This window comes from Thalia democratica, chromosome 5 (assembly GCF_965202585.1).
Source record: "Thalia democratica chromosome 5, ktThaDemo2.hap1.1, whole genome shotgun sequence".
Classification (NCBI taxonomy): domain Eukaryota; kingdom Metazoa; phylum Chordata; class Thaliacea; order Salpida; family Salpidae; genus Thalia; species Thalia democratica.
Genome location: NC_139169.1, coordinates 22,733,580 through 22,743,106, shown reverse-complemented (window position 1 = coordinate 22,743,106; position 9,527 = coordinate 22,733,580).

The window sequence follows — 9,527 nt, the reverse complement described above, 5'->3', positions numbered from 1 at the left end:
TGAATTATACTATCCTTATATAAACTTGTACTAAACTTAACTGTATCTAACTGGTGTACGAATTGAACGGCTCTTTAAACCAATTATTTTATGCGCTTTATGTTTTCATTAAAAAAACTGTTATTGGGCTTAAACTCAAGACATTATAACAACTAAATAAAGGAAAGTTACTAAGTAATAGATCTATCAAATATTAAAACTTTTTTCACTACACCCAAGCATTAATTTTCTGTCTTAATCTATTTAATTATGACAAAGTAAACACAATTTAAATGCAAAAAGTTTATTCAAATGTTTATATAAATAAGTTATCTGATCCGCACTGATTCTGTTTCTGATTCTTTTCATCGTTCCGTCTCCGGCTGTGATCTCATTCTGTTTGAAAAAAATATTTAGCTTTTACTAACAAACTTATCTACTAACGCTACACTTCATTCACATTTTAATCATGCAGTTTATCATTAACTATTTAAACATTGCCTTTAATCTATTAATCATTTGAGCATATCTCAGGGTTGTCAAAAATTTTTTCATGTTTTGAAAATACAATTTTTTTTTTCCACCTTGAGTATGACATAAATTTCAAGGTAAGGAATTCGTTAAATTTAATAACGTTAATGAGGAGATACTGTAATGCTACTTTGAATGTGGTTTATAAAAATTTAAGTGATGATGTCAAATAAAAACTATTGTATAACAAAGACTTCAGAAATTCATTGTTTTTTCGTAAGAATTGATGATAAAAATTCCAGTAATTTTTGTTCAATTTCTAGATGGTTTTTAGCTAACCCTGATAGATGTGTTTCGCAATAGTTATGTGATCAAAATGGATATTTGTTTAATTTAAAATAATAAAACCGAGCTTTTTAAAATTAGCATAAAATTGAGCATCAAACAATTATGGACTTTATTTTGTTCTGTTTATGGTTTGGCAATAAAATACCTAAGAAACTGGTACAAAATGGTTACTTTACAGTAATATAATACAATAAAAATGTTCAAAGTTTGTTAAATTAGTTACTAAGAAGTAGGTCAATAGTGATATATATTTAAGGTAAACTTTGAAAACGCTTCCTAAAATACATATGTTCAAAAAATAATCAAGGAAGTTGTTACAAAATGTATTATTACACGACTTTATAACAACATTTCAGAAAACAATTCACAAGCAAGATGACCACTTTATTTAGATAATATATCATCATGTTTGTATTACTTTTTTTTTAAAATCGATCAACTTTATTATTGACTAGCATTAGTTAACTAAATAGGACTATTTATTATCCTCAGAACTTGTAAAACTAAGAGATTTATGTTTTTAAATTTGTGTTAAGGTGTTTTATAAACTACTTGTTATTACAACATGGCTTCTTGTTTGGTAAACTTATTCACTATAAGTTTAAAAACAATTACAAGTTCAAACGAATGATTTTCAAACATACTATGTAGAAATTACCTTGCGGATGATGCATTCAAAGTGGGAAGAGGAATTGACTCGTAAAGGCCAATCACTCTGGGGATCTGTCTACTGACCTTCACTCAAAGAGAGAGCTTCATGGAAATCCTGTTTAAAAGATTCAATTTAAAAATATTCTTACTATCAGATGTAAGCCCTAATACATAAACCTATCATTTACTTTTATCTGATGACTAATATTTTTATTACTTTCAGCGCTTTAATTCATATATTAAAAAAATAGGAAAAAATGTTTTATAAATTCGTAGTAATGAGTCTAATTTGGGGTAATAGGTATGATTTTTAACTGCAACAAACTGGTTTGTTTTGGTTTGAATAATTAAATATTTACTTTAAAAACTTAAGTTACTCTACAAAAAATACAAATAATGTGTAAACTTAATCTTGGCATATACCTCTCTTAAAACTTATTTCATAAATTTAAACAACTTTAAAAAATTATAAAGAGATAAAGTATACACATCAACTTGATCCATAAAATACTAAACTAACTGCATAACTATAAAGAACTTAACTATTTACTTAAACAAAAAACACTTAGATTTTAAAATTATGCTAGATAAACTTTTGTGTATATATCAGTTTCACTATGGAAGTGTCCTTGCTACAGATTATCAATACTAAAAAGCTTACAAAATCTGCTTGTTAAAGTAGGGTACTTGTTCAATATGTTAATAGAAATTTTTTGCAGTTTTATAAAGGATATTTTATTTCGAAAGCAAAGTTATTGGATTCTATTAGCAAATTTCTATCGTGACGTAACTATAGTGGTAGGATGGAGCTGATTTTCATTTCTACTGATACTGACGTCGTTCAAAGGACGCATACAAATTTTCATCAACAATAATCGAGTTACTTTGCTGAAATCGTGTTCCAATTTTATTTTTACAATTTCCACTGTGAGGAGTTTTTTATCTTAATTTATACCAGGTGAAGGCATTGGAAATAAAGTTAAATATTTTTGTAAATTTCTAGGAAAATTTTGGAATTTTTTTCTGACTTCAAAGGACTTTTAATTAATTTTTACCGTTTGAAGGCTTTGGAAAACAAGGAATTTTGTAAAATTAAAATGACATAATCTGACTTTTCTTTTAATTTTATCAAATTTCCTGCCTTTTCCTGACTTTTTTAAAACCCCCCATTTTTTCCTGATTTTTTTCTTTTTTTTTAATTTCTCCTGACTTTTCCTGATTTCCTGACTTTTCCTGACCGAGTGGCAACCCTGATGCTAGATTAAAAAAAAAATTCATTTTGCTTTTTAATTTTAGTGGCAAACTTGCTAATATTTTAGGAAACAATAATTTTTTAGTGGTAAGTTGTCATCAAGCTTATTTATAATATTTTGTATAAAATTGTGGATGGGTAAAAATAATCAAGTATGGTCTTCTATTTAATTTAATCATAGCCTTTTGTTGATTTCTATTATTTTAAAATTAAAAAACGTTGAGTTTAAGAAAAACATTGGAATACAAATAAGTTTTCTTTTGGCCAAACTTTAACATTTAAAACCATCACAATACTCAAAGTGATGTACTAACAAAGTGAGCAAATCTAACTTTGTTGTAACAATATTTTAAATATTTAATTAATTATTTAATAAATTAGTTCGCATCCTAAAAAACATTCTTAGCTTATGTTCATTAGTCTTTAAAACAAGTTTAAAGTTTTTTTGTTAAATTTTACTTTTTACTTGTAATGACCACACTAATTTTTATGTTAAATGAAAAATGATAATGATAAATATACTTAATATTAACAATAATGATAATTTTTACTTGCAATTATTTGAACATTCTGTTGAGTTAAAAGCAATACTAGATTCTATTCCAGTTATTAGGTCAAAAATGAACATTAATTATAAATTACATCACTTATAAACATCACTGAATGAGTTTAATTCAATTTAGATAACATTGTCACCTTTACTTTCTCTAAATTTAACTTTTTATGATTTATTGTAGCTATTAGTACAAAAGCAAGAACTATAACATATTTACCTTGTTACTGCCCTAAGTGAGCAGTTAGAGACCTTCCTGGGTTGAGGTCCAGTTGTTGTGTGCTTACAGATGATTCATGTGCATCATTGCTCAAAATTTCCTCAAGACCCTTGCACATTCTAAAGTTGTAAAAACCTGTCAACACATATAAAATGTAGAAAAAATAACAAGTTATAATCAACACTTGTAACTTTAAAACTTTAATTTGTAAATTACTTATATAAACATAAAAGGTGTTAAAGCAATAAAAGAGACAAACAATTTTGTTTTTTTTTAATACTACGGCTTATCTATGACAGGCTTTTGAAGCATTGAAGCCAATCTAATCTGAGTGACTTAAAACTTATCAATTAGCCTTATGTTAAATTAAAAACAATAAATAGTGAAAAAATTATGTTAGTCAAGTAGTAATATTTAATTACTCAAGAAAAATAAAGACTTGTTATACTGAAGTACACAAAAAAATACCAAATGTATTAACATGGTATTAATACCAGTCTGGATATTTCTTAAAATATTTCCAATGCACCACATAATTTAAATTTCCAAAACATAATGATTATTTATACAAATTATATTATACTTGTGAAAAAAAAACTTTAGTTTTTGGATGTCATATACTTGAAAATTTAAATACATAATATAGTTTACATAAACCAATAATAATGGGGACTTTATTATTTTACACTATCTTATTAAAACAAAAAGTTTTTTCACTCTTTAAAAGACTTTTTATTAGAACTTTTAACAAATAAAAACTAGCTCTGAGAACTAAAAAAAAGCCAACTCATGCAATAATTAGTAGAATACTTACCAAGTCAGAGCTAGTCTCAAAAGGAAACAATTAAAATATAATATGATGAGAAAAAATAAAAAACAAAGTACATTCCAACCATTATTAATGGATGATTGTTTAAATATAGTGACAAATATTTGGAAGGATATTTACAGAAAAACATATGATGTACTTTTCTATTATAAAACTGATATGAACTAGCAAACTATATTAAATTTACTGCATTTCATTAGGCTTGTCACTTTTTTCAATTCTATTTTTGCACTTTAAAATTTGCCGCAATGGAACTCTATTTCAAAATAAATTTTTATTTACCATCTGACTTTTAAGTCAAAAAGTTATTTATTATACCCAATCAAACTTTGCACACAAATAGTTTAGTTATATGATAGTAAATAATACTTAATTTTTCTTTAAAACTTTGTAGGAATTATTTATATTGTCATGATATTTAGAACAGCACAACCAAACTAAAAACAAGATTATATTAAGGAACATATGTGTTGTATAGGAGCTTTTGATATATTAAATTGCAATAAAAACAAAATTTACCTTTATTATAGCTGCTAGGATTGAACCACTTCACACTTTTTAGGTGGGCAAACATCTGCAATACAATATAGTACAACTTGATGAATAGCATAAATTATAATTCAATTACATTTAGCTAAACTTTACATTATGTTTTGCTACCAATTTAAATAAAATAGTCATGTAGACCAACAATTTAGTTTAGAAACTAGGGTCAAATATTGGTTGTTTAATCAGGCTATTTAGTATTAGGTTGAAGGTTAATTCACCAGTACAAGGATTTATTTATCTTTTACTGATTTAGATATGTTCTTGGGGTTGTTTAAACAGTGTTGTTTATTCAACCCTGTACACTTCAAATACCTATATATAGAATTGTTCCCAATCATAGTTAGAAATGAGTGTCTTTAAATATTACTTTAAATCTAAAAATAACAAAATATACAACTTTTACAAACTTTGGTTAGTAGTAGAAGTGTCCATCTTCTCCAAACTAATGCTGACTTGGAAACTTTTACTTTAAAATTATAGAGTGTGATATAATAACAACATTTATTAGATCATGTTGTTTGTCAAAGGAGAAACTATACAACTATGATATGTATAATTTAAGTTTCTACAATTTGGCTGTTTACCAACCTTAGTGGTTTACCATAATTTTTTTTACTATCAGTGTTTATTATGACCAGGGCCTAAGTCATTATTGGTAACAGACATGTTATAAAGCATTGTTTTTTAAAGTTATAAAATCCCCGGTAGTAGGAAAATGATACAGTCAATGAAACAACATGTAATAACATTATGTTACAAACAAAATATAACTATTCCTAAAATAAACTAAAAGATTAATTTTAAGAATAATTTATTGTTAAGAAGTATAAATCCATATAATGTTGGTTTATGTTTTTTTAATTTTATTAAGGGTAAAATAATTAAAAATATTTTTTTTGGTTATAAAATGTTATTAATCTATGGCTAGCAATTTTTTTGATTAAGAAAGGCATGTTTTTTGTGTTTTTGTTATCTTGAGTTGTTATTTATTTATAAATATGAGTAAACTGACAAACATGAGGGTTTATAGCTTAATAATATTTTTATGTGTAAACTAATTTTTAAATGCTTGTTTATGTCACCCTACTTTTATTTTGATTTAAGAAATGTAGATATACATACAAATAAAAAAAAAATTAATTAAAAATAATAAAAAAAATAAAAAATGATGTATTTTTTTCAGATTTCTAGAAATGTAAATATTTTATTTAAGGAACTTATATTAAAGTATTATTTTATCATTCTAAGATTTCATTTACAAACTTGAAGTTACCATTTGACTATTCTAACCTTACTTTAATTTTTATAATCATTATGTAATAAAGTCAGTAGGTATTTTTTTTCTATAATAGTTAGTTTTTTTCACACTTATCTTAGATTGTGTTAATATAAATTTTAGTGCTTTATCTAAATCTGTTACAATCATTCTGTAAATACAGGGTTGCCACTTTACCTGGAATACTGAAAAAACCTGGAATTTGACAATTTAGGCAAAAAAACCTGAAGTTTTAACAAATTTCACATGTTCAGTAATAAAATTTCAATTTGTATCAAAAAATATATCATGTAAATAAAATTTTTTTTGTTATCATCTAAATTTTTTTTATTAAAAACATATTTAGAGTAGCTTTACAGTATCTTATCAATGTTTTTATACTATTTAACACAGTTTCCTACCTTAAACTTAACTTAAAACTAAAAATAGACCCAAAAATGAGTACTTTATTGTATTGTATGTATTTTTAAAAACCTGGAGAAAATTTGGAAAACCTTGAAATAATTTTGAAAAAAAGAGTGGAAACCCTGTAAATATAAATAATTTTTATTATGATACTTTTGTTTAAATTCTATTTCTCAGTCTATTTAAATAAAATATTTATTAAATTTAATAAATTGAAATAATTTTGGCTACTTAAAAATTGTTGTCAAACTCGAATAACTTATTCAGGGTGGCCACAAAACCTAGAATCCAGGAAAAACCTGGAATCTGAAAATTCAGGCATATAAAAACGTGGAGTTTTTAAATAAAGTTTTGTGTAGAGACAAAACATCTTTCAAATAGATTTTTTTTGTACCAAATTTTTCTTAAGGATAAAAGTATAAAGCACTAAAAGTTTTTAAAAACATTGTCGTTTAAGTAGTTAAAATCTACCAAAAAACACCTTTTTTAAGTTGTAATTAACTTACAACAAAAAAGGTTCAAAAATATATGTACTTTGAATAATCTAAAATAGTTTTAATACCTTGAGAAATTTTCCAAAATATGTGGCCACCCTGATTATGCTTGTCTCGAAAACTTTTAAATCTTATGGTAGTTACAGGGTTGCCACTTTACCTGGAAACCTGGAAAAACCTTGAAAAACCTGGAATTCGACAATTTAGGCAAAAAAACCTGGAAAAACCTAAAATTTTTAATAATTTTAACATTTTCAGTACTAAAATTTCAATTTGACAAAGAAAATCTATCATATAAATAAAATTTTTTTGTCATCATCAAAAGATACATTTAATATAAATTTACAGCATCTTTTAAATGTTGTTGTACTATTTAACACAGTGTCTTTTATAGAAATTAATTTTAAACTAAAAATAGACCTAAAAGTGTTTACTTTTAAAACCCTGGAAGAAATTTGGAAAACCTGGAAAAAATTTTGAAAAAACGAGTGGCAACCCTGTAGTTATTATAGCTGTTAACTTAAGTTGTGTTATTTTTACGTCCTTTGGATATAATTTAGGTGTTTTATTGTAATCTATAATTAAATTATATTAGTTTTATGTTTAACTCCTACAACTTTTTATCAAAATTTCTATATAGTTTAAAAATACACCAAAAAAACTGTTTTTAAAAAAACCTGGAGTTTGACAATTTAGGCAAAAAAAAACCTGGAAAAACCTGGAGTTTGAGAAAATTTGAAAAAAACTGGAAAAACTTAGAATTATTAACCAAAATTACTTTAATACTTTACATTTTAAACAAATTGTACATGAAAATTAAAAACGTTTATTTGACACAATAAATCTACCATTTAAATACATTTTTTTTGTCACCATCAAACATATTTATATTTTAAAAACACACTTGAAGTAGCTTTACATTTTAATGCTTTTATGCTGTTTAACACAGTTTTTACCTTAAACTTAAGTTTAGACTAAAATTAGATTCATAAACAAGTACTTAATAAAAACCTGGAACAAATTTGAAAAACCTGGAGAAAACTGCCAAAGTCTGTGGCAACCCTGTGTTGACCATGTGTCTTTTTGTAATGAATACTAACAGTTTTTTTTTTAATATAGTAATTAGTTTTTAAGTTACTTATTAAAATATATCATAAAGACCTGCTTCTCTGTAGGTAACAACAGTAGAAGTCTTTCTAGAAGATCCACAACCATTAGAGGGTTTACCACCAATAGATGTTTCAATACCCAAAAAACAAAAAAATAAGAAGTATCTGAAATCGTGGAAATCGGTTTTTGGGTTCAAAGGTATGTTTATCAGTGCTTAAGTTTAGTAATTTTTATGTATAATACAAAGTTAAGTGTTTATTTTTTACAAGTCAGAAACTAAATATTTTCGATATTTTTCTACAATTATGCAATACCTAGCCTTTGTTTTTTTAACATTTTACTAGAAAGAAATTCTAAAGCTATTTTTAAAGCATATTTAAGCTGTTTACTTTTTGCTTTAATAATTAATTATTTTTACTTTATATTTTATTTTGATGTTTAATAAATAATTATTTTTTATGAAAATTCCTATTTACTTTGTACTTAACAAATATTTATTCTTTTGTACTTTTAAATATTTTTATCTAACAACTAAAGTTGATTTAACTGTTTTTCATACCTAATTCAGTTTGGTTATTCAAAAACTTAGTAAAACATCTTTTCAGTTCATTATCAGTTAAACATTATTAAACACATATTTGAACACTTTATTGGTTTTTTATATATATTTCAATTATGAAAAAAAAAATACGTAGTTGTAAATTTATATAAAAGCTTGCTTTAATTACAACAATAGCACTGATGATTTTAATCATTAAAAAAAATACCATAAGGAGTAATTCACTTTTATTTAGTATTTGGTCTCGTATTTTGCATTATTAAATAACCTACCGGTTGTTTATTATGTACTACTTTCTTTTTAGAAACAACTTACATATCATAAATTAACTGTTTTTTTGTTTTTTAAGAGTATATTCTTGTTTTTGAAAGAGAAAATAACACTAAACATGAAAAGCGAAAGACAAACCATATGCATTCATTAACAAAATAATTTTTAGCAAATTTTTAAACCAACCAAATATTATAACTAAGTTAAATTTATGACACAAACACGAGTAGTAAAAACTTTTTCTAACGATTTAAAATAATTTTCTAATATTTTGAAACATCTTTCTAAAATAAACTTTTCTAAACTTTCTAAAATTTTTAAAATTAACAAGCACAGCATATTTTTCAAATTCAGCTGAACGTAAAATAAACTGTACTACTACTTTGTCATAAATATTATAAAAAAAATCAAATTTTAAATTTCTGTTTACATTTGTAATAAACTTTAGCTTACTGAGGAGTACATAAAGTTTTTTATTTCATGTACAAAACAGCTGTCTGATCTATTGTTTTTATATAATTAGAAAAATATTCTTGTATATATGTATATACATATATAGAA